This window comes from Vulpes vulpes, chromosome 5 (assembly GCF_048418805.1).
Source record: "Vulpes vulpes isolate BD-2025 chromosome 5, VulVul3, whole genome shotgun sequence".
Lineage (NCBI taxonomy): Eukaryota > Metazoa > Chordata > Mammalia > Carnivora > Canidae > Vulpes > Vulpes vulpes.
The window spans coordinates 57,466,714-57,489,436 of record NC_132784.1 but is presented as its reverse complement, the minus strand read 5'-3'; positions in this window follow the sequence as shown (position 1 = coordinate 57,489,436).

The window sequence follows — 22,723 nt, the reverse complement described above, 5'->3', positions numbered from 1 at the left end:
CACAGCAGCAGACAGGAAAGGGGAGCAAATGTGGCAAGCATCTCGGTTGGCGTCTCAAACTTGGGCACTTATAAATAGAGCCACGTCGCACCGTTGGGAGACTAGCACTTGATGGGATGAGGGAATGCCAAGGTCCCTCTGCCTCCTGAGGCTGGCGCCAGCGCCCTGTTGCCTGGTGTCTTCCCAGGGCTAGACGTAGCTGCTGCACTTAAAACAATAACCAGAAATGATTGTCAAGAATGAAATCGGATTTTTCCCGAGTGGAAATCCCTGCACGGACTGACCAGCATGTTTGAAGTGAAAGATGTGAGCATTATTCTATGGAACCATGTGTCACAGAAGGTGGAGAAGAGGACACTGTCTTATTCAGTTCACTGTTTGAAGGAATAATTGATAACAGTTGCATAACACACGTCATTGAAAAGGTTTTTTTTTTGTATTAGCCTGGCAGGAGATTTTGTTTGTGGGCAACGGTGAGATGCTGGTTTCTGAGAGTGGACACACACCAGTGAGTCTTCCCCTTTTTCTATTTTATTTTTCTGTCTGGCTGCTTGGCTCCTGGAAATGGACCAACTGCAACAGATTTTGAATAATGTCAGCATCTTCTTTGTGGATTGAAGTATATCCGTACACACAACATGTGCAGTTTTCAGGAATAGAAGAGGGTGGTGAGAGCAAATGTGCTGAGTTGCCCCAGCACCACTGTGGAAGCCAGTCCACATGCATGACCCCGAGCAGGCCTGGGGCTCTGACCCGTCCTTGCTTCCAGACCTTAGAGCTCACCTTTCCCTTCCCTGAGAACCCTTCAGTAGTAGCTATTTTGCTTTCCATCCTGGGATGTCTCTTGCTTCTCTTCTCACCCGAGTGCTCTGTGGGAACCCCCAGAGCCATGCGGGACATGGTGTTGAGGGTGGGCACCCTTGATTCAGCCCCCATGTTTTGCCGCAGGGATGATTTTAGCTGTGGGTCTTCTGTGGGCTCTTTACTAGGTGAGAAAACTTCCTTCTACATCTAGTTTATTGAGTTTTTTATTTATTCATGAGAGTAAATGTTGGGCTCTTTCAAATGCTCTTTTGTGTCTGAGATGCTCATGCATTGCTGGACCTCCTCTCTGTTATGTTGTGCGACTTTGGTTGACTTCCATAAGTTGAACCGTCCTTGCATTATCAGCATTATTCAGGATGGATGCTTTTTCAGTAATAGATTATGACATTTTCTTTCTCATAGCCTCCTCCTCTGTCTCTCCATTAACATACTGTTCAAATGCAGTCCAAAGAACAGAGAAAACAGCCCATTGATGCATTCACATTAATTTAGGAAACAGTTTATCATCGGTCGTTGAGAAGTATTTGGGCTTCTCCTTGACACTTGGGCTCTGTTTTTGTGTCTGTAGCTAACTCTGCTCATAAACACACACAAAATAACTGATAGACACTAATAAAAATAATGACAAGAATCATAGCCAGCATTTGTGGAGCGTCATGTCAGCGTCATTGTTCTCAGAACAGCCCGCATGTTAGTTGTTATTTCACGGTCCCATTGCACCGACCAGGAGACTGAGTCTGGAAGGACCCTTGAATAAGATGGAAAACTATGCAACACTGGCCCCAAGCCCAGGCTCCTTTGCCACGTGGATCTGCTCTGACTGGACAGTAGATACTGGAAGATCACCAGTGGGCCACCCTGTGTGCTTATTAGGAAGTTTACCCACTCATGGGAACTTCAAGTTACCAGGTCACCCAGAGGTTCTCTCTGTGAGTTAGAGAAGCACATTCTCCCTAGTTTCACAAAACCAAATCGGGGAAGGAAAATGTGATTTTTAAAAATGATGTTCAAAGATCTATGGAATTTTTTTTTTGACTCACTAAGGAAAGAAGTCACTTTTGAGTTCATGATTTTAACATCGATTTGACTTTTCCCTAAGAGCAGTTGTAAAGACATTGATGACTTTTACGTCCTACAGTTTGCACGAGTGCATTGGTTTGAGCGTTTCTGAAGGCAGGCTGCAGATGCCCATGCTGCCGGCTGGGACAATGGAGGGAGCTGCTCTGGGGCTGGGGCGGCAGAGGCATGCCTCGTCCAGCTGTCCAGCCATGGGGCCTTGCTAATCCTCTGCCTTCCCATGCGTTGGCTTCTGCCCCAGGCTGGCCTCCTGAGCCAGGCCCACCCTGACCCACTGCTGAGGCACAGGGGCCAGACGACCCAACTATGGGGAGCTCAGGGAACAGGACTGGGTCACACCTGTGCATGCCCACATGGCCTCATCAGGAACCTCCAGGCCAGAACCCCGACGGGAAGGGGCAGCAGCACCCCGGGAAGCTCTGGCTCCTGGGAGGTTAGGTGAGTTCCGGTTGGGAGACTCGTCATCTCTTCCTAAGGCACCACAATTCAGCACTGCCTCTCATGACAACACTGCAAACTGACCAGAGTCCAGGGAGCGTTCTCTGCTCTCCTTTGTCCAAGCTTCTCTTTTTCACACCCCACATGTTTGTCTGTCTGTGGGTGAGAATGACCACACGCCTCCTGGCTGCCTGGGTGTGGCTCAGTGGGAGGAGATGCATAAGGTACAGGCAGTTCTCTCTCAGGCTGATGGGCAGGTGCACCCCAGCAATACCACATGCAGACTGAGAAGGAGCCACACAAGCATCAGATGGTGCGGTGCACGCGTCGCTTCTGGGGGGCCCAGGGGTGGGCCCAGTGGAGGGAGAGACCTTCGGATGAACCACGTGTTACCTCCTTGGGGGACTTGGACATCCTCTGACCAGCCTGCTTCCCCTGCTCAGGGCCAAGGAGCATGGATGGTTGGTGTTTGGATGGGATGTTGTGAAGCCAGGTCTGTGTGATGACCACAGCCACGCAGGGCATCAGTGGACTTTGTCTGTGGCCTCTACCCAGGGACCCTAGGCGTGTATGGACACAGCTTCGCTGGGACCTCATACTCCATCTTGACAGAGAGCCAGGGTCCCCATCCCTGTATTGGCTTTGTCTCTGAGACAAATCTCTTCTCAAACAGGAAGAGTTCTTGGTCAGACACAGTTGGGTTCTCAGTATGGTCCTCAGACCTCACGGTGAGATAGCAGGAGAGATGGTGAGGGGCAGGTGGCGGGTGGCAGGTTCTCCGTCCATGTCCTCGCTCCTATGGCCGTGGTGGCCTTTGCCAGCAGGAGGTGTTGAGTCAGAGGACGTGGTGGCACATCCCCAGAAGCCGAGGGATAGGCCTTTCCATGGCCCCAGCTTGGGCCAGGGTCAGGCCGACAGCTCCGAATTCATGATGTTCCTTCTGTCTCTGCTCCCCAGCTCATAATAAGCTGATGGCTTAGCAGCCTCTTTCTTAAATTGGCTGGAAGGCAGGCAAGCTTTACAACCCAAACAATCAATTTCAAACTGCCGAACCCAATCAGGCCGGATGGAGAGTGACCCTTAAATTGAGTGTGAAATTGGGAGATGACCCCCGCCCCCTGCAGCGTGTGGGGGGCCAGTGCTTGGTCTCTTAAGAGGGGGCCGGCCACTGGCATGGATTCGCAGCCGCTTCACGCCCTCAGTGCTGGGTGCCTGGTCTGGGGCAGGTCCCAGGGGAGCGGGCTGGGCATCTGGCCCCACAGGCATGCATGGGACGTCCAGACATGGAGACTTTATGCACTTGTAAATGTGCCTTGTGTCTCTCACTGGGTCTGATTTTAATTTGGGTAATATTCCCGTTAATAATAACATCTAATTACAGCATCCATTAAAAGTTAGTAACATTAATTTAACAGGGAGAAAACCTAATAGAGTTCTCAGAGTGATATTGGCATTTTTCCATTAAATTAATGTTACAAACTTTTAACAGGATGTCTTAAATAGGCATCGTTAGTGTTGGAAATATCAAACAAATTAAATTCAGGCCTGTAATATGAGGTGGGAGCCTATTTATGAATCCAAAAAAAGGTGTCTGCTGTGCTCTTTTTATCCACTTAAAATATTCGACAGGAAGCATGCGAGGCTGTGTTGGCGCCACAGCATCTGAGTTCTGGAATATTCCATGGGGGCAGGACGAGCTCCCGGGGATCCCCTTTGTTGGTGCCCACACAGTAGGAGGGGCTGAACAATGGCACCGCATCACATGGCATCCTGGCATCCACCTCTGCCCTGAGCTTTGTGTCCAGTGTCCACAGGGAGGCCCCCTCGATGCTTGAGCCTCTCCTGCAGGGCCTTCGCCTACAGACATGGGTCCCGTGCCACTGCTCTGAAAGCCCCGGGATAGGAAGTGGATGTAGCACTGGACTGTGTGTGTGTGCCACAGACAGTGGGTGCAGGGGCTGGCCCTCCCTCCCTCCCTGAGCCCTGGGGGGACAGTGCTTTCCTGCAGGAGCAGGAGGTACGGAGGCCTGGTCACCCCTGGGGAGGTGGGTGTGGGAGATATTGTGATGTGGGTGTTCCTGAGTGGTAGGAGCTGATCCTGTTTGACATTCACAGAGCCTGGAGATTTGTGATGGAGATGTGATTTCAAGGAGGCTGTCCCCTAAATGTACACATTACCTACATGCTTCTGACCTGTCTAGACATTGGTATGAGAGGTGGTGGCCGGAGATACGAGCCTTGACTCTGGGAGCAGACCAGCCCAGGCTCGGGATGGCTTCCAGAAGGCCCCATCTCCATGGCTCCTGGGGCTCCTCATCCTTTGTCCATTGAGGACTTAGGGGGCAGCAGAGCATGGTGCGTGCTCTCCTTTGGGCAAGGGCTGCCCCCGGCCCCCCGGTTCCCATCCTCCCTTCTTCTGCATGGCCTGTCCCTACAAGGGCAGAAAGGTGGGGCATGAGAAGGTGTGGGTAAGAGTGCGGTGGGGAGCCCTGGAGCAGGCATGTCGGGCTGTAGAGCCGGCCCTTGTTTTCCTGGGCTGCAAACTGGGGCTCGTTAGCTAAACACCCCGGGCCTGGGCTTCCTCATCTGTACAGTGAGAATGATGACTCACCTGGGGGTGCTCTGGGCACTAAAGGTCAGTTGTGCAGAGTCCAGTGGGGATTAGTGGGGGCTGGGCTGAGACGCCAGGATGGAAATGAGAACTAGCTGCCGATGGGGATGGAGGTGAGAGCAGAGACTCCCTGCCCTTGCCACTTCCTCTCTGATGGCCGGCCTGCCCCCTCCAGCCTTCCCTGAGTCGGGGTGTGGGAGGCGCTGGGCTCCCCCACAGGTGCTCTCACTGAGGTAGGAGGGCCCACGTGGCCAGCCTGCCGGGCACAGGCTGCGTGCACGTGGCTGGCTGGCTTCTCAGATGGAACCATGGCCACTGATGGGCCTCCGCTCTGTCACCGAGGAGCCTGTCCTAACCTCCCTCAGGCTCATTCTTGTTGTGGGAGCCAGGCCGGGTCCTCATGACTGATGGTGACGTGGCCACGGGCCCTGATGGTGGCTGAAACGAGTTTTCATGGGACACTCATATTTTTAAAAGATTTTATTTATTAGATGGAGAGAGAGACAGAGAGAGAGAGAGAGAGAGAGAGAGAGAAAGAGAGCACAAGCGGATGAGCAGGGCAGGAACAGAGGCAGAGGGAGAAGCAGACTCCTCAAGGAGCAGAGAGCCCGACACGGGGTTCAACCCCAGGACCCTGAGATCTCAAGCTGAGCCAAAGACATGCTTCAGCCATGAAGCCACCAGGTGCCTGTGAAGTCTCATTTTAATATGGCACCTATGTAGTCTTGATAGATTTTCCAGTTTGTTGTTCAAACGGTGTATAAAACGAAGCTCGTGGTGCGGCTATCTGCCACACTGGGGGGATGAACGGGGGCAGAGGGGGGCGTAGGTGATGCCATCTTCCTGGGTGGAACAGCGGAGCCTGAGTGCCTGCTCTTACAGCCTCTTGGGCAGGTCCGTGGCACGCCTGCTGGCGACCATTAGAAGGTGAAACTCGACGAGAAAACATTGTCAGGTCTCGCTCACACTACACACTTCACACCAGCAGGTGAGAATGTCTCTGTGCAGAAGGTCTGGTCCAGGGCCTATGGCCGCTTCCACTACAAGGTGTTGATTTTCACTGGAAGGAAACTGCCCTGGCCAATGGGATCCACCCTCCGTGAAAGAGTCATGACAGTTTGTGTCTTCATCATATTTGACTGAACTTCTCAGAGGACACCATCTATGTAAAGAAATCATGAATTAACTCCTTCCGAAAGCTCTGTTTGCCTGTTTATATGAGCTGTGATTTGATGTAATACATGCCCATGAGTCATACACAAACATGCATCACACGTATACCTGCACTTCGACGACGGGAGCCACATGTGTGTGCTTAGCAGTACGCGTGCCCGTGAGGTCAGCATGGCTCAGCCGACGGAGTCCCCGTTCGGGTCTGCCCTCCCCACCCTGGCTGCCAGGCTGTGGGGTGCCCACCCCCCTGCAGCCCTCACATCCTCATCCACACAGCAGGGTCATTCCACGCACCACGGAGGGCTAGTCTGAGGACTGGAAATGCCGTGTCAAGCGCTCAGCCCATGCCTGGTATAGAGAACTTACTAAAATACGGAAGGTACTATTTTTCAAATATCAGCTTAAAAGTAGAGACTGGATTGAATAGGGCTCTTAAAGGTTAATCCTAAATCAATGGTTGAATGAAGCAGCGAGTATTGCCGTCACAGAAAAGGTGTGTAGTAATCCCTTTGCTGTGCGCACCCTGGTTGTTTCTGAGATACCAGATGGACGCTGGCTGCAGGTGGCGGGATGCATGCTGCTTTACTGGGTCTGAAACAGAAGGTCACGGCACCAAATGGGGCCTTTGGTCTCACCAGCTCACTCTGCAGATGTATAGGGGGACAATCTCACTTAAGCAGACATCACTCCCAATAAGAGGATGAACCCAGTGTAGGGACAACATAATGCAAATGATTTCAGGTCCAGGGGAGATTTGGGTGGGAATGGCTCAGTGTCCTTGCCACTGGATTTGAGTTTTGGTGTTTTCCCAATTAGATTACGAAGCAAGAATACAGAATACTGGACAGAATAGGAGAGAGAGGCATTGCTGCGGTGCCCGTTTGTCACCAGGGTCGGGAGCACTTGATGTTACCCGCAGTGAGTGAGGGAGACACATCCCGTCAGACACCGGCCCTGTCACTCAGAGGGGCACAGGCAGCAGTGCGGCTCAGCTACTGCTAATTAGTTCGAACTGCTTTAATAACTTTATTCAGATGGGGCGGGGGCTAGCTTACCCTTCTCTGATTTTTAAATATTTTTATTTATTTATTCATGAGACACACACACACACACACACACACACACACAGAGGGAGAGAGAGAGAGGCAGAGACACGGACAGAGGGAGAAGCAGGCTCCATGCAGGGAGCCTGATGTGGGACTCGATCCTGGGTCTCCAGGATCACACCCTGGGCCAAAGGCAGGCGCTAAACCACTGAGTCACCCAGGGATCCCACTTACCCTTCTTTGTCTCAGGGAGGAGCCCTCTAGCCCTGGGGGCTGTCTGCGCTTGCAGGGACATCCTCGTCGAGCCCTGAGCGGGCCGCCAGCTGGGAGGAAGGCCTGCAAATCTTCAGTTATGCAGTGAGAGATTGTCCTGGGTCAGACAGGGGGTCTCTAGCCCAAATTAGACTAGCAGTTCAGTCAAAAAGACCTGTGGAGATGTGTCTCTTTCTGGCATTGTCCTCGGTCTTCTTCCTGAGGGGAAGCCTCTGACTCGCCCTCATGGAGCTCATTAAAAAGAAAAAAAAATCACTCTGTAGCCTCCAATCATCGAAAATGTAATAAACAGACACAAAGGTAGAAAATGCTTTAAGCTTGTTCTGTCAAAGGCACTTTAATTCTCCATCTTCTTGTTACGTGGACTTAATTCAGTACGTTGAAGTCTCCAGCCCCCCAGGATGGAAAGGTGGAGCGTGAGGGTCGAGCACAAGTGCATGGGGCCCTGGGTGGCCCTCCAGGACAGGGCTTCCCAGGGGGCGGGAGCGCTGTGCGTCCTCGGAGGGGTCGCTGAGTCCCAGGAGCTGCCCACGGCACCTCCCACCTTCACCCAGTTCCACCATAAGCCTTATTCCCACGGGGATGCTCGAGTTCCAAAGCCACTCCCGTGTGTTGATGTCTCCAGGTGCTGCTTGGTTATCTGAAAATGGGGCATCCTTCAAATATATCTTCACCGTCAGCTCAGGGGATGGAGGCACCCTCTGCCGTAGGTAGGAAAAGCAGGGATCAAGTGACCTGGGGACACTTGGAGATAAAATTCTGACGGGGGCCTGGGGGCGGGGTTGGACCCCTTGAACCGCAAGGAGAAAAGACTCAGGCATTTAAGTAACCATGTCACGTTTCTAGGTGGCTTTCAACAGGTGTCCAGGCCCGGGTGGGATTGTCCATGTGTCCTCGTGGTGCAGGGGGGCAGACGGGGCGGGGCTGTGCTGTTAGGATGCTCAGGAGGCAGGTGGAGACCCTCACTGTTGTGGGAAGACAACCCTGGCTCTCCCTTGAGATCCCAACTGGATCCAATCTCCTTATGAATGTGGGAGATGCCTACCTGTGAAGACCAAACAAAGGGTGTAGGAAAAATAGCCAGGCTGCCCTCAGCCCGTCGGGGGAAATGCACACTTAGCTGATGTGAATGACATTGCTAGCTCCTGATCTGATGTTCCTGCGCAGAGCCATCCCCTGAACATCTGCAGCAAACCCCGTCTAAACTCCACATTCACTTGATCTGGGTGGTTCTTGCATTTGCTCATCTTTCGGCCTATCTTAGAAAATCTCATTACACAATTAAATGTTTTTTTAATTGGTACATCTCCTGATTTTATTCAGGTGAGACGTGCAATGATGTCCTGAGTTGAGGTTGGCTGGAGGATGGGGTCCAGAGGGTGTCCTGGTGGCACAGGCAGGGAAGAAATTCTGGGGCTCTCCAGGGCCTGGGGCACCGCGGGCACTCCTCGGGTTGGGCCAGGTGCCCTCCCTGGCTCCTCGTTTCCATGTGCTCTCTCGGAAACCTGGGACGGGGGTGTGGGGGGTGCAGACGGGGAGTGGGGGCAGTCATGTGGTCTTGTCAGAGCTCAACGCGTTTTGATTGTTCAGCTTCTGTGGTGGTGGGACCAGACCCTCAAGGCCAAATCATTGCTTATTTGGGAGAGAAGCTCCTTTGGAAACCCCACCGTAAATTACGGTATCTACTGAATGCCCTGGAGGTCTAATAGTCCAGGAGCGGCTTCAGAGCAAACCTGATTTGTGACCCGTGCACAGGCTGGGCCACAAAGAAGCAGCCTCATTAAGTAGCTAATTGGCATAAGGCAAGCTCCATAGGAAAGGGACCCTACTGACGCCAAAGGAATTAGGATGGGGTGTACTTTGTAGCTTCTCTGTGGGGTAGACACGGGATGGAGCACGCGAGGCCATTTTTTTAAAATCAAAAACCATTAAAAACAGTATGTCCTGAATTTTTTATTTAGGCCTATCTAAGGAACTTTCCTTTGAAATACATATAAAATGATGGCTATTAACCTACCTGTACTTGTGGTATTTGTTACTGGTATCTGGCTCGGTTCATATCAGCAACACGGTAAACAAAGGATCTCGTTGACTACCCCAGGGGCTGTAGGGAGAGAGTTATGGGATATCAAGGATATCTATAATAAATTCATAGTGGTCAAAATGTATTCTTAATTTGCTTTTCGTGCGAATCTTAACATAGAGCATGACGTGTTGTGTGCTATAAATAAAAAATTGTGTAATGAATTATATCCCTTATCTATGTTATGACATGGACGGATAGTAGCCAACCTCATAATTTAATATCCTTTAGGATGTCATGGTCTGTTTTGTTTAAGGGGTAGGATTCAGGTAATCAGTGCAACACAAAACATAAATTAGCAATATGCTAAAACAAACACAAATATTTGTGCATCTTCTTGTGTGACCAGGTGCAGCAGAGCTTGACTGTTCTCTGTAGATCCCGTCTGTTTTTAATTAAGAGAGCACCAAACAGAATCATCATGCTAACATCAGAGAACAAAAAAATCTCAATAAAATCTGCCAACCAGTGTGCTTATAACAGAGTGATTGATTTTCCTTTAGAATGGTAAGCTATGGATTTTGGTAATATGACTTATTGATTATTGCTCTGAGTGCTCTCAGTGCCATCGATAGGTTGAAGATACACAAAACCCAACACACTACATGATTTCCTCCACTGTCCGGAAAATCGTGCACATCTGGTTTCTCTCAGCTCTGAAATTCTCATTAGTGAGGGTTTGCAGCGAGTAAATCCTGGTCTTCTAGGAAGTGAGTTAATTAGGGGTTGGTTTTACACTTCTCATTGGTTTCATTGCAATCTTTGCACTTCTGTGATGGCTGTTAGGAATTGCTCCTTCCTCGCCCTGCCTTCTGGAGCTGTGTGGATGGTCGTCCTCTGTGTGGTGGTCTCAGCAAGGTCATCCAGAGCTCACTGGTGTGGAGGCCACAGAGACAGGCATCTAGGAACCCAGTAAATCAATCACAATTAGCATGGGACTTGCTTCCTGCCTGTAAAGGCGCGGGAGGGAAAGGTCAGTGGAAGGACCACAGGGCAGTGCTCGGATAGAGAAGCCAGTAAGTGTGTGGCTTCAGTCCCTTGGTGGGGCAATCAGATTTTGATCTCATTACAGCCAACACTAACATTTCTGGGAGGCCAGCTCCAGCATGGCTTTGGCAGAAGGATGGTTGCAGAGAAGTATTTTTGGGATCCTGTAGGTGCAGCCAGATCTGTGTGCACCGAAACTTGCTTTACGTGATCATCGGAGAAAACAGCTGGGCAAAATGAAGTCTGACACCAGCAGGTCCACATGCTACCATGGCCTCATCACTAGATTCCAGCTACTTTCCTTTCTTCTTTTCTTCCTCTGATACAAACAAACTAACACCATTTCCTCTGTTCTTCCTCTGTTCTGCCTTAGACCCTTGACGCCTGGTCCTTGTCTCCAGATGAATCCAAATCGCCCAATCTTCCTGGTCTGACTCCTCCTGGAACATGCTCTCCCACACAGGTGGGCTCAGAACAACCTTCCCTAGGATTTCAGGGTTGAGATTATCAGCCTATCAGTTTGCTGCCATTTATGTGTTTGCAGCTGTTAGGTTGGTGTTCTCCACCAGACCCATCATTCTGGAGCCCAGAGAACACTGAATACACTCCCTTTGTGTTTCTCCAATGCTCGGGGGAACACCAAGGGCATAGTGACCGTATTCAGAGGCTGGTTGATTGGCTAGTAACTTGATTGCTTCCAGGAGTCCAATATTGATGTAAAAACTTCATGAAGGCGGGACACAACCATGCCGAGAAGCTGGCGCTGTTGTGTCTCTCTGTGTGCGTGTGTAAACCTTGCCTCTTGTGTGTGCCAGAGCACTCTGGGTCTAGGGACAGATGAAGCATTCAGAGCTGACATTGAACGGGTGAGGCAGTATGTTCATTTTCATGTATGTAGCTGTGTGCAATCTGCAATAAGGGGAAAAGCAAGTTTAATCATTGGCTTTTTAGGGGAGCCTGCATGGCTCAGTCTGTGAAGTGTTTGCCTTTGACTCAGGTCATAACCCCAGGGTCCTAGGATGGAGCCCCCTGTGGGGCTCTCTGCTCAGCGGGGAGCCTGTTTCTCCTTCTCCCTCTGCCCCTCCTCCTGCTTGTGCTCTCTCTCTTTCTGTCTCTGTCTCTGTCTCTCTCTCTCGTGCGCATGTGCTCACGTGTACTCCTGCTTTCAAATAAATTAAATATTTAAAAAAAAGAATTGACTTTTCAGAGGTTCTCAGAGTAGTGGAGGCAGTAAAGAACATCATTGGTGAGTGGGCATGGCTGCCCCAGAGAATGCCATGGATGGGAGGGGGCAGCTTGGTGAACACAGGAAGCTTGAAAAGAGGAAATTATAACCGACTCTTGACCTCAACTTTCTTGTGTTGTCTCTCCTTCCCTCTTTTTCCATTAGGAAGCAAATAGGCTTCATTTCCATTAAGAAATGTATTAACAAGAGTCAGAGGGACAGAGCAGGGTCCCCAGTGACCATTTGTCTCCATTGGAAAAATCCTGGCTGTCATGGGAAATGTCCCTAATCCCACATAGACAAAGGACAGACACTGCCAGTTCCATGGGCCAACTATTCCTTGACATGCTAGGCTTGTGCCCTAAAACTTCATCTCAGGTGTTGGGTTGTGCAAGACAAGAGGAGTTTGCAGGTGTCAGGAGAATATGTCAAGCAGAAAAAAGAAGCCCTGTGGCAAGGTGATGGTCATGTTTGCTGCTTCTCTGTCCTCCAGTCCAGCCCACTGGCCAAGTGGAAACATACTACTTATGATGACTCCTTAAGAGGGACAGTGAATGGGTGGTGGTATGAGGGTGCACTCCCTGCCTGTGTGTATGCGTGGCTGTGTGTGTATGTACACACGCATGCTCATGCACATGTAGGTGCATGCATGGCAGTCCACGTGCATGCCTGTGTATGTGTGAGCATGACTGTATGCATCCCTGTTGTCCTCGCCTGAGGCCTTGGTCACTGGCTTGGCCACTCTTCAATGTCCGGTGAGGCAGGACTCTGGTTTGGAGGCTCATCAGCTGGGCACACGTGAGTCTTAGCTAGAGCATCCTGGGGAGAATTCACCTTAATGAAGATTCGCAGTGGGTTTTCCTCTGTCCACCCAGAAGGGGAGGCTTCACATGTTCAGGGAGTGGGAAGAGGCCACAGGAAGCAGCGGACCCAGCAGGGCTGTGCAGCGTCCAGGCACTGGCACTGAGGGAAGGGACAGCCAGGAACTTCCTGCAGCCCTGCAGGTCAGTGTGCCCCTGTTGGTCTTTGTCAACAGACATGTACAGGAGGGGCCCTGGCAGCTCTCAGAAGCTTCCCCCCTGCACCCAGCAGGGAAAATCAGGGAGTAGAGACTGGTCTGTGGCTTGAGTTTGTGGGTGTTGTGATATTTACTGGGGCCTTGGGGCCTGGCGGTCCAGGTGACAACCCCTGGGGAGGCTGGAGAACTCATGTCTGGGCGTGTGGGGGAGTGGAGCTGCTAGCACCCACCACAGCTCTTCCTAGCACATCAGGCACTAGGGTGTTCTGAGCAAACACTGAGTGAATCAGGGTGGCAGCGAATGAGCCCCTCTGACCTCCAGCCCTGGCATTCATGAGTGGTGGGTCAGTATTTGAAACCAGTACCCCCTAGAACTCATGGCTGAAGGCAGGGTTACCCCTCTCTCTGTGTCTCTTACACCCAAACTGGTCTCTCTGTTGGAGGAGACATGTGGAGCACCTTCTTTATCCTTGGGATCATCATCATCTTCATCATCATCATCATGAGCAATATTACTGCCTCACATTCCTTTGGAAACAGATCATGGACCAGGAGATGACCACCTAGTGCGATCTTCTAAAAGGACTCAACCGTCATTTTAATGCACTCTGATCACCTGGATTTTCTCTGCTATTCCTAGCATCCTAAATAACAATGAGTCTCACCACACTGCCTTGGGCTCAATAATGGTGGACTGTGGCTGGGGGCACTGAGCCCCACTCCATATGTTGGCTGATTCCATGGGGCGAACCCACCATCAGGACATGTTCTCTGGGAAAACCAAGTTGGCAAGGTCCCATGGATCTGGGAGGTGCCACAGCATCTGAAAGTAGGCCCACCTGGGCCTGTGACTCTGCTTTTACCCAGGCTTGTGCATGAGCGTGCTAGAACAAGCCCAGTGAAGTCCTCTAGTGCTGCAGCTGAGCCTTTGCCTGGTTAGCATCCTGAGCACAGAATAATGTGTTAGATGAGACGTTTCCTGGAGATTTAGAGGAGAATTTGCCTCAAAATCTCTTTTTATGTTTCCACTCTGTAAGTTACAAAAGAACAATTCAGGAGCTCCCATTGGTTTCTGCTTCAGTTTATTTGAGCTCAGGAAAACCTCCTGAATCCAAGGCCAACTCAGTATGGCTGAGCAAAGCTTCCCAAGTGAATTCCGAACGTCAGTTTGGCCACCGATGTAGGACAAACCAGAATGCACAAAGAAAGCCAATAGTTGTGGGGCCGCATGAGCCTAGACTGCTGAGTTATTCAGTGAAACTCACGTGAATCAAAACTTGCACATTTTGCAAAGTGCTGCCAACATGCTCTGTTATGCTTCCATGGAGGATGATAGTGGAAAAGACATGGGGCAGGCACTGAAAAGACACGGGGCAGGCACTGAAAGCTTTGCCTTCACATCTGCCGTTGCTGGTATAGGATGAATTCCCACTTCTTATCTCTCTGCCTTTCTCCGTGGAGTCTCCTGATGTGCACATGGCGATACCATTGGGTTCCGCGTGACATTTAATGATTCTCACTGAGGCCATGTACGGCCTGGGTGCAGAATGGTTTGCAGCGGGAGCCAGGATCTGGGTAAATGTACGTGCACATACGATCACTATCCTGGGTTGATCTGGGGACACCTCCGTGTGTGTGTGTGTGTGTGTGTGTGTGTGTGTATGTGTGTGTGTGAGACGAATGCATGAATATGTCCCAGTTACATAACTCCCACGTCTGGGCCTAAGTAGTTGGTAAAGACATCTCCATGTCTTCACTGTAGACCCGTAAAGTGTGCCATGGTTGTGTGAAGGATACTGAAAGGTTAAGTAGGCTGGTGGAGTGTGGTTTTCCAGGAGATCGTCATACTGTGACCCACAGTTGGTGACCATCCTGGTGACAATCACATGTAGACTGATTTCCATGTAATGAAATTGCTTTGAGCCTCTATAGGCCTAAGAATTCATGTATGAAATATGTCCATAAATGCCGTTGGGTCATTCTGGGTGATTTCTATCAGGTCCCAGAGGCCCACTTCCCAGAGAGCATGTTGCAGTGAGGCTGCCACCAGGACCGACCATCGGGATTGGCTGCCTGAGCCATTCACACTCTCCTACATGCTTCTTCCCACCGCAGGAGAGGCCACTGAGAAGTGAGGAAAAGCTGCAGGAGGTCAAGCAGTTTTTTGGTCAAGGTAGAAATAGGAATGTCCCTCACCCCCTACTCAATTTCCTACCACTGATAAACATGAATGAATAAAAAAAAAATAAACCAAGAAGAGTATTTTATAATCATAGCTAAAGAAAAAAAATCTGACTTTTTCCTGTTTTGGCAAAATTGTAAAACTTAGATAATCCACTGAAGCCAACTTTGATTGCCTGTGTATAAAATGATAGTTTAAGCTCTTACTTAGCAGAGTAAAAATGTATATTCCTGTTTAGCATGGAGTTGAGGGGGTGCCCATTTGGGATTTGGGGATTGCACCATGGAGATGCGGCTTGCTCAGTCTTTGTAAGAGGGCTGTGGGTTGGGGAATGACCACGCCACCTTTTGCTAGGGAAGCCCCAGAGAAATGAGGAGAGAGGGCTGTCTCCATGTGCCTCACATGGGACGGTGTTCAGGCAACGTTTCCATGGATCTCCATGATGGTTTGGAGACAAGAGTGTACATGGTGGGAGTATGTGAGCCTGTTAACACCTGACTTAGTAGCAAAAGCAAATTAACCCACAGTCGTTGTAAGGTTGGGATTCTGAGGAAGGTAGAGTCCAAGATCCTATTAGGGTCATCACTCTAGTACTCCAGCATCACAATACCTGGAAAAATATACAACACAGTTTTTCTCCTAATATTTCCACTCTCTTGGCATTCTCCATTCTCCTCTTGCCTCCTGTTGACCCATGTGTAGGTCTATCCAGTCAAAAGCTTTGAAAGAATAGATTTCTTTGTTTTATCAGTTTCTTCTCTGTAATATTCCAGATTGTAGCCTGAGGCAGCAAAGCCCAATACGTTGTTGAGGAAAAAAAGGCCAAGAAAAAAAAAGTGATTTTGACCTTTAAAAATGCATGTAAGCCTAGTGGCTTCTGGGTCTCATTCCCATTGTGGACGTGGCTATTTTGCACTGACCGTTGTGACCAAAACCCTCACAAAGCCCCTGCAGCAAGCAAGTCAGGCTACATGAAAGGGCCTGTCTTCCCTGTGAGGAGTTTAAGTATCAGCCTTGGTCGAGGAGTGGGCTGAGGACAGGCCCAGGGAAATGAGGAGGACAGAGCATCACCTCTTCTGGGCCAGGAAATGAGCCCTGATCTGCCTCTTCCTTCAATGGAGCCTCCTTTGCAATGTTTCTGTGAAGACGTGGCCCTGCCACATTTTGAGAAGACTCCCTCCAACTCACCTACCTTTTCCCTTCTTCATAGGTTTGACAGTGGGAAACATCCTCTCAGTCCCGAGGGTGCACACATGACAGAGGCAGCATCTTTCAGGGGTGTGCCCATCCTGGCATCACAGCCGTGCGTCCTTCTCTGTCACCAGCTGGTGATAGAGCAGAGAGATCACTGCTCCTCACCCTAAATCTGCAGTTGGCAGCCCTGGCGACAGAAATCGTTGCTTTTGTTTTGTACGCTGCTCTGGTGAGTATGGGCTATGGATATGGCTGAGTAATGTGCATTTGTTTGTCTAGCCAGTATTTGAATCGCACCGCTGCTGATAAGGCTGTGTTCTAGGTTTTGTGAACTCAAATAAAGAAAAATATGGCCCTTATCCTCAAAGAGTTCTCCATCTTCAGGAAAAATATACACAGTGGCATATGTGTTGTGAAGTGCATTAACAACAGGGGCTATTTCTGGTGCAGATAGGAAGATAGCTTTTGGAAACACATATCTGCACCAGTGGGGATTTGGGGACCTTCACCTGCATGGAATGTAGAGACTTTTCTGACGACCCACAGGGTGGCTCGAAAATCCAAAGTAGAATTTTGCTTCAGCAGGAGCATCTGTGCCACGGTGGACTGACCGCTCAGCAGAGGGGTGGGCTTACTGATATCATCCGCTTAACGATGCCTCTCCTGACCTCTCAGCAGTTACACTGGAGAGAAGCCCATTACACGATTGCTTCAGACTGGGGGTCCTTCGGGACACAACGTTGACATCAACACCAGCTACTGCACTTCCACCCGGACAGTGTGGGAGAGGTTGTGAGCCATCACCTGTGTCCTTGGTGTGAGAACCCCTCTCTCCAAGCAAGTTTGCCTGTGTCTGTGGGTCCTCCTGGGGGGGGGGGGTTAGTGGCACACAGAAAGGTTTTCTCCATCTTGACTCATAAACCGCTCATAAGGGTCTGTATGTATGGACTGTTGTTGGTTAACCTGACGTTTGCCTCTGAACCTAATACTTGATTTCCTTTTCGGTGTTTTTTCTTAAATTTTTTTTTTATCATATACAGAAAAAATTCTCAGGTCTGAACTTAAATAAGCCGTGAGAGGTTTTTTTCCACATATTGACTAGTCATTGTGAAGTTAAGGATTGAGATCTATTTTCTGATTCCGTTTGAAGTCACTTTATCACATTTCTTGACATCTTAAAGTTTACAATATTTTTCTTTGTTTCTTTGTTTTTATTCAGCAAGGTGCAAATGTGATATGAAAATGATGAAATTACTTTTAGCATGATTATTCAGAAAATCTAAACCAACCACAGAACTCTGCCGGTGGGCATTGAACTGCATGTCTGCAATTCTGCAGCCAGGGGCGAGGGCCAGAGTATGTTTTCTATCTGACTAGTCCGATGCTTAAGTAAGCAATTTAAGTGCAGTTTAAGTGCCATTAAAGGCAAAGTACAATTAATTATCATATTAAAATTAAATTTAAAATTATAATTATATTATAATCAAAAATCATGTTTAAGTGTGTCTTAGTCTGTGATCTTCTGGCTCATTTGATGTAAAAAGAATATCACTAGATCATTTGCGTTGCCATCACTTCAGAGTACATGGAACCCTTTCAAAGTATTTGTATGTTTATTTCCTTTCTCTTTCTAGAACAGAAGATTCTCTCTAGTTGCTGGGCTTACCTTATAAATTATTTGAAAGCTCTTGTTCACAAAAGCATCTTGCAGAAATACCAGGATGCACTTCTCCTTAGTGGCTTTGTCAAAGTTTGAAGCTTCTCTCACAATGCACACATGAAAGTTCTATTCCTCCTTCTCCTTCTCTCTTTCTCTCCTTTTGTGTCACACCTACTAATTTTGTTTTATGGCAGTTCCTTACACATGGGTTTTGGCATGATTCCTCATATTTATACTTGATAAAGGCTAAGAATAAATATAAAAAAGTTAAAACATTTTTATGGGAAAATATATAGTACTACAATGATGAATTAATGTTACCCCGTGCATTTTTATGGTGCTTCTATTTGAAGCACCCCTGTGCAAAGTCTCAACTTCTGCAATGCAACCAACATAGAAGACTTTATCTCCATTTTTCTAAATTGGGAAACTAAGACCAAGTGATTTAATTATGCCATATATTATCATGGAGTGAGCTTCTGTTAAAGATATATATATATATATATATATATATATATACATTTATATAAATAAATATATGTAAATATAATATATATAAAAATATAAAATATAACATATATATTTATCCCAGAGGTTTAGCTTCCATGACCATGATGAGTGCTAGGCATTCAAAGCCCATTTTGCAGATGAGGAAGTAGGTTCTCAGCAGTTAAGTCACTTAACTGACAGCTGGCATCTAGTACAAATGAGAAGCTTGTGCTCCTCCCCGCTTACTGCTCTGACTTCCAGACTGCCTGATGGGAGAGGATGTTGCCTGCATTGCAAAGGATGCAAAGACCTTCTGTCCTTGTCTGAAGAAAGCATGGCAGTGAGCATCTGCAGTGGTACTCTGCGCTGCTCTTCTTCTCTTCTTCTCATCAGCTCTGGTGGAAACCAGCTGTTGTTGTGGTGAAATCAGGGACAACCCTCTCCGGTCAGAAATCTTGGAAAAGCAGACAGAGCCATGCTCACACCACTGGTGTGTAGCAATGGCCCATCCAGCTCAGCTCTGCAGCTTTGCCATCTGTTGCCCCAGTCCCATGATAGTGTGTTTCCAATGGAGATGACCTGTAGGACCCCTCCAGGCTGTGGCCATGGTGGTAAGCACTGGACACCCACGCTGTTCTAGGCTCCACCCTAGGTCAGCAAGCGTTTTGAAGAGCATTATGGGGATTCCAGTAGAGGTCATGTTTTAAATTCTCATGCCACATAGGTGGTGGAGCTTCCAGGTACCCGAAGGGACCTGTGTAGTCACACTTAGAAATCAATTAGGAAAGGAAGCCCATGAGGTGTAGATTAATAGAAGAAAATCATACCTTGGCAAATCGTGCCTTGGCACAGACAACAGTTTACAAGTGAGTGTTTATTAGAGAGCAGGGCTCAGCAGATGTTTTCCAAAGCCCTTCCAGATTGAGGGCAGGAATGTCAGCGTATGTCCTGCCAGATTCTCAAGGATGCAGTATGTATATACGTTGTTCAGACAGCCCCACTGCCTCTGCTGACAGAGCCTGAGCAGGGCACCTTGCTTGCTCTGGGATCAGTTGGAGCCCATTAACACGTGGGTTGACAGTCCCCTGATTACAAAGACTGGGTTTGCACCTAATGAATGAAGCTCACTTTTTGGAGCATTCCTTTGCTCATGTGCAAATTGAAAATATTAATAGAATCTACTCTCTGGGGTTGTTGTGAACAAAAAAAGATCAAGGTACAGAGCCCACACAGGACCGTACATGACAGACACGCAGTGTTTGCAAGGGTTTTCAGTAACGGTTCTGCCATCACATCCACCTACAGGCTTCCATCTGATGCAAGAATGTGCATGGTACTTAAGAAGGGCCACCCTGTGAGCAGCCACACATCTGCCATTTAGCTGAACTTCATGATTGAGTATGTTTTTATTCTATTTAAGAAGTTATGGCAGAACTAACACTGACTGAGAATTTACCAGAAGCCTGATGCCATGTGTCATTGGATTTAATCACATTATGCAATGTGAGTTCTCTTCTATGGGTGAGAAGATGATGAACCATGGTCTAGGGGCATGAGCACCTGGTGGAGCTCACATCTCCACTTCAGTTCTTTGCTTTTTGAGTCCTGTCCTCCACGAACCATGGTCGAGGGGCATGAGCACCTGGTGGAGCTCACATCTCCACTTCAGTTCTTTGCTTTTTGAGTCCTGTCCTCCACGAAGCTTTGTGTATTTATGCTGAAGCACCTCTGTTCCTTTACATGTCCTTTCCCCTTCCTGCGACCTCACCGAAGCTGCTCCTTAGCTCTAAGAGCACATGCGTGTGTGTTGGAAGGTGTACTCCCTAGGGTTCTCAATACACAATATCAGATTATCTGCAAATAGAGATCGGTTGACTCCTTTTTTTCTAATCTGAATGCCTTTTATTTCTTTCTCCTGCCTCATTTCTCTGGTTAGAACCCCTAGTACAGTGTCAAATGTAAGTGATATGGGTGCCTGTCCTTGCCTTGTTTCTGATCATAGGGCGAAAGCTTCAGTTTTTAACCATCAAATAGGATGTCAGCTGCAAGTTTTTCATAGGTGACCTTTATCAAGTTGAGGAGGATACCTTTTATTCCTAGTTTTTCAATGTTTTTATCATAAAAATGTCTTGAATTTGTCAAACACTATTTTTGCATCTATTAAGAGGATCATGTGGTTTTGTCCTTTAGTGTATAATAGGGGGTATTACATTGATTGGTTTTCATATGTGAACCAACCTTGAATTCCTGGGATAAATCCTCTTTGTGGTTTGATGCTGTTTCCATATTGCAGGATTTGGTTTGGCAGTAATACTCTTTGGGTGTTCCAACTGTATTCATAACGAGTGTTGACTGGTCTGTGGTTTTCTTTCTTTGATGTCTTTGTCTGGTTCTGGGACCAGGGTAATGCTGGCCTTCTAGAGTGAATTGAGCATTACCTCCTCTTCTGTATTGTTTCTAAATGACTGGTGTTAGTTCTTTAGATGTTCAGTAGACACCATCAATGTAGCCATCTGAGTCAGGGTTTTTCTCTGTGGAGAGTTTATTATTATTAGTTCAATCTCTATATTTAGTAGAGAGCTCTGTTGAGATTTTCAACTCCTGGCATCATTTGTGTCTCTCCAGGAATTGATCCATTTCATGTAGGTAATCTAAGTTTTTGGCATACAGTTGTTCATAGGATTCCTTGAATCCTGTGTGTTTCTATAAGGCAGGCAGTGCTGTTTCCTCTTTCATTCCTGATTTTAGTAATTTAAATCTTCTCTATTTTTTTCAGCCCCTCTAAAGATTTGTCAATTTTATTGACCTTTTCAAAGAATTAGCTTTTAAAAAAATAAGCTTTAGTTTTTTCTTTTTATTGTCATTCTAGTCTGTATTTTCTTATTTCCCTTCTTATCTCTATTACTTTCTTCTCTCCATTTCTTTGGGTTTACTTTCTTCCTCTTCTTTTTCTTTTAAGATTTTATTAATTATTCATGAGACACACACACACACACACACACAGAGAGAGAGAGAGAGAGAGAGAGAGAGAGAGAGGCAGAGGGAGAAGCAGGCTCCATACAGGGAGCCTGATGTGGGACTCAATCCCAGGACTCTAGGATCATGCCCTGGGCCAAAGGCAGGCGCTAAACTGCTGAGACACCCAGGGATCCCCTTTATTCTTCTTTTTATAGTTTCCCAACTAAATTGAGACTAAGTTGTTGATTTGAGATGTTTTACGTTGCATTCGCAGCTGTGCATTTCTGGCCACAGCTTTTATGGCATCATGTAAATTCTGTCAGTTGTGGTTTTCATTTTCATTCTTCTTAAAGTGTTTTCTGGTTTCTATTGTGAATTCTTCTTTGATTCATTGGTTGTTTAGGAATGTGTTGTTTCACTTCCTTGTATTGGAAATTTCCCCAATCTCCTGTTTTTGATTTTTAACTTTATTCCACGGTGCTCAGGGAACATGCTTTGTATGGTTTCAATACTTTTAGATGAATTGAGACCTGTTCCATGGCCTGACATTTGGTCTGTCTGGGAAGACGTTCCAAGTGCAGGTGGGAGGATGTACACTCTGCTGCTTTTGGGTGGTGTGTTCTGTGCATGTGTGGGGTCCAGTCAGTTCTCGGTGTTGTTCAGGTCTCCCATTTCCTTGTCATTTCCTCCCATTTCTTGGTTTTCACACACACCACTGAAGGCTGGGGATTGAAACCTCCAACTATGGGGGTTTAATTGTTTATTTCTCCGTTCAATTCTGTCAGTCTCTGCTTCACATATTTGGGGGTTCTGTTGTTAGGTGCATGTATGTTTATAATATTTATGTCTTCTTTATGGATTGACATTTTTATCATTGTAGGATATCTTTCTTTGTCTTTAGTAACAATAATTGTCCTGGAGTCTATTTTGTCTGATGTTTGTAGAATTACTCTAGCTTTCATTTTTGTTTAACATCTGCATGGTATATCTTTCTTCCCATCCTGTTTACTTTCAATTTATTTGTATCTTTGATCTAAAGTGCGTCTCTTGTAGACAGTATACAGCTGGATCTTGTTTTTTTTTTTTTTTTCTTTTTCAGTCCTTCCTGCCAATCTCTGTCTCCTAATTGGACTGCTTTATCCATTGACATTTAATTCAGTTACTGATAAGGTTGGATTTATGCATACCATTTTACTAGTCGTTTTCTGTGTGTCTTGTCTACCTTAATACCAACTTAATTTATTTGTGATTGAAACTAAGTTGGTTATTAATTTGAACTAATTTTTTTTATCAGTTAAGACATAAATTAGAATCCCTAGGGCAGCCAATAAGAAAATGACTAAAATTTTTTCTTAAATGGAAAGAAATTAAAATGATACACAAGAAAATATTTGTTTGGCCCCCCCAAAAGCCAGCAAAATAGGAATATAGGAACAAAAATAAAACCTTTATAAGACTGACTTAGTTTCAGTTGTATACAAAAG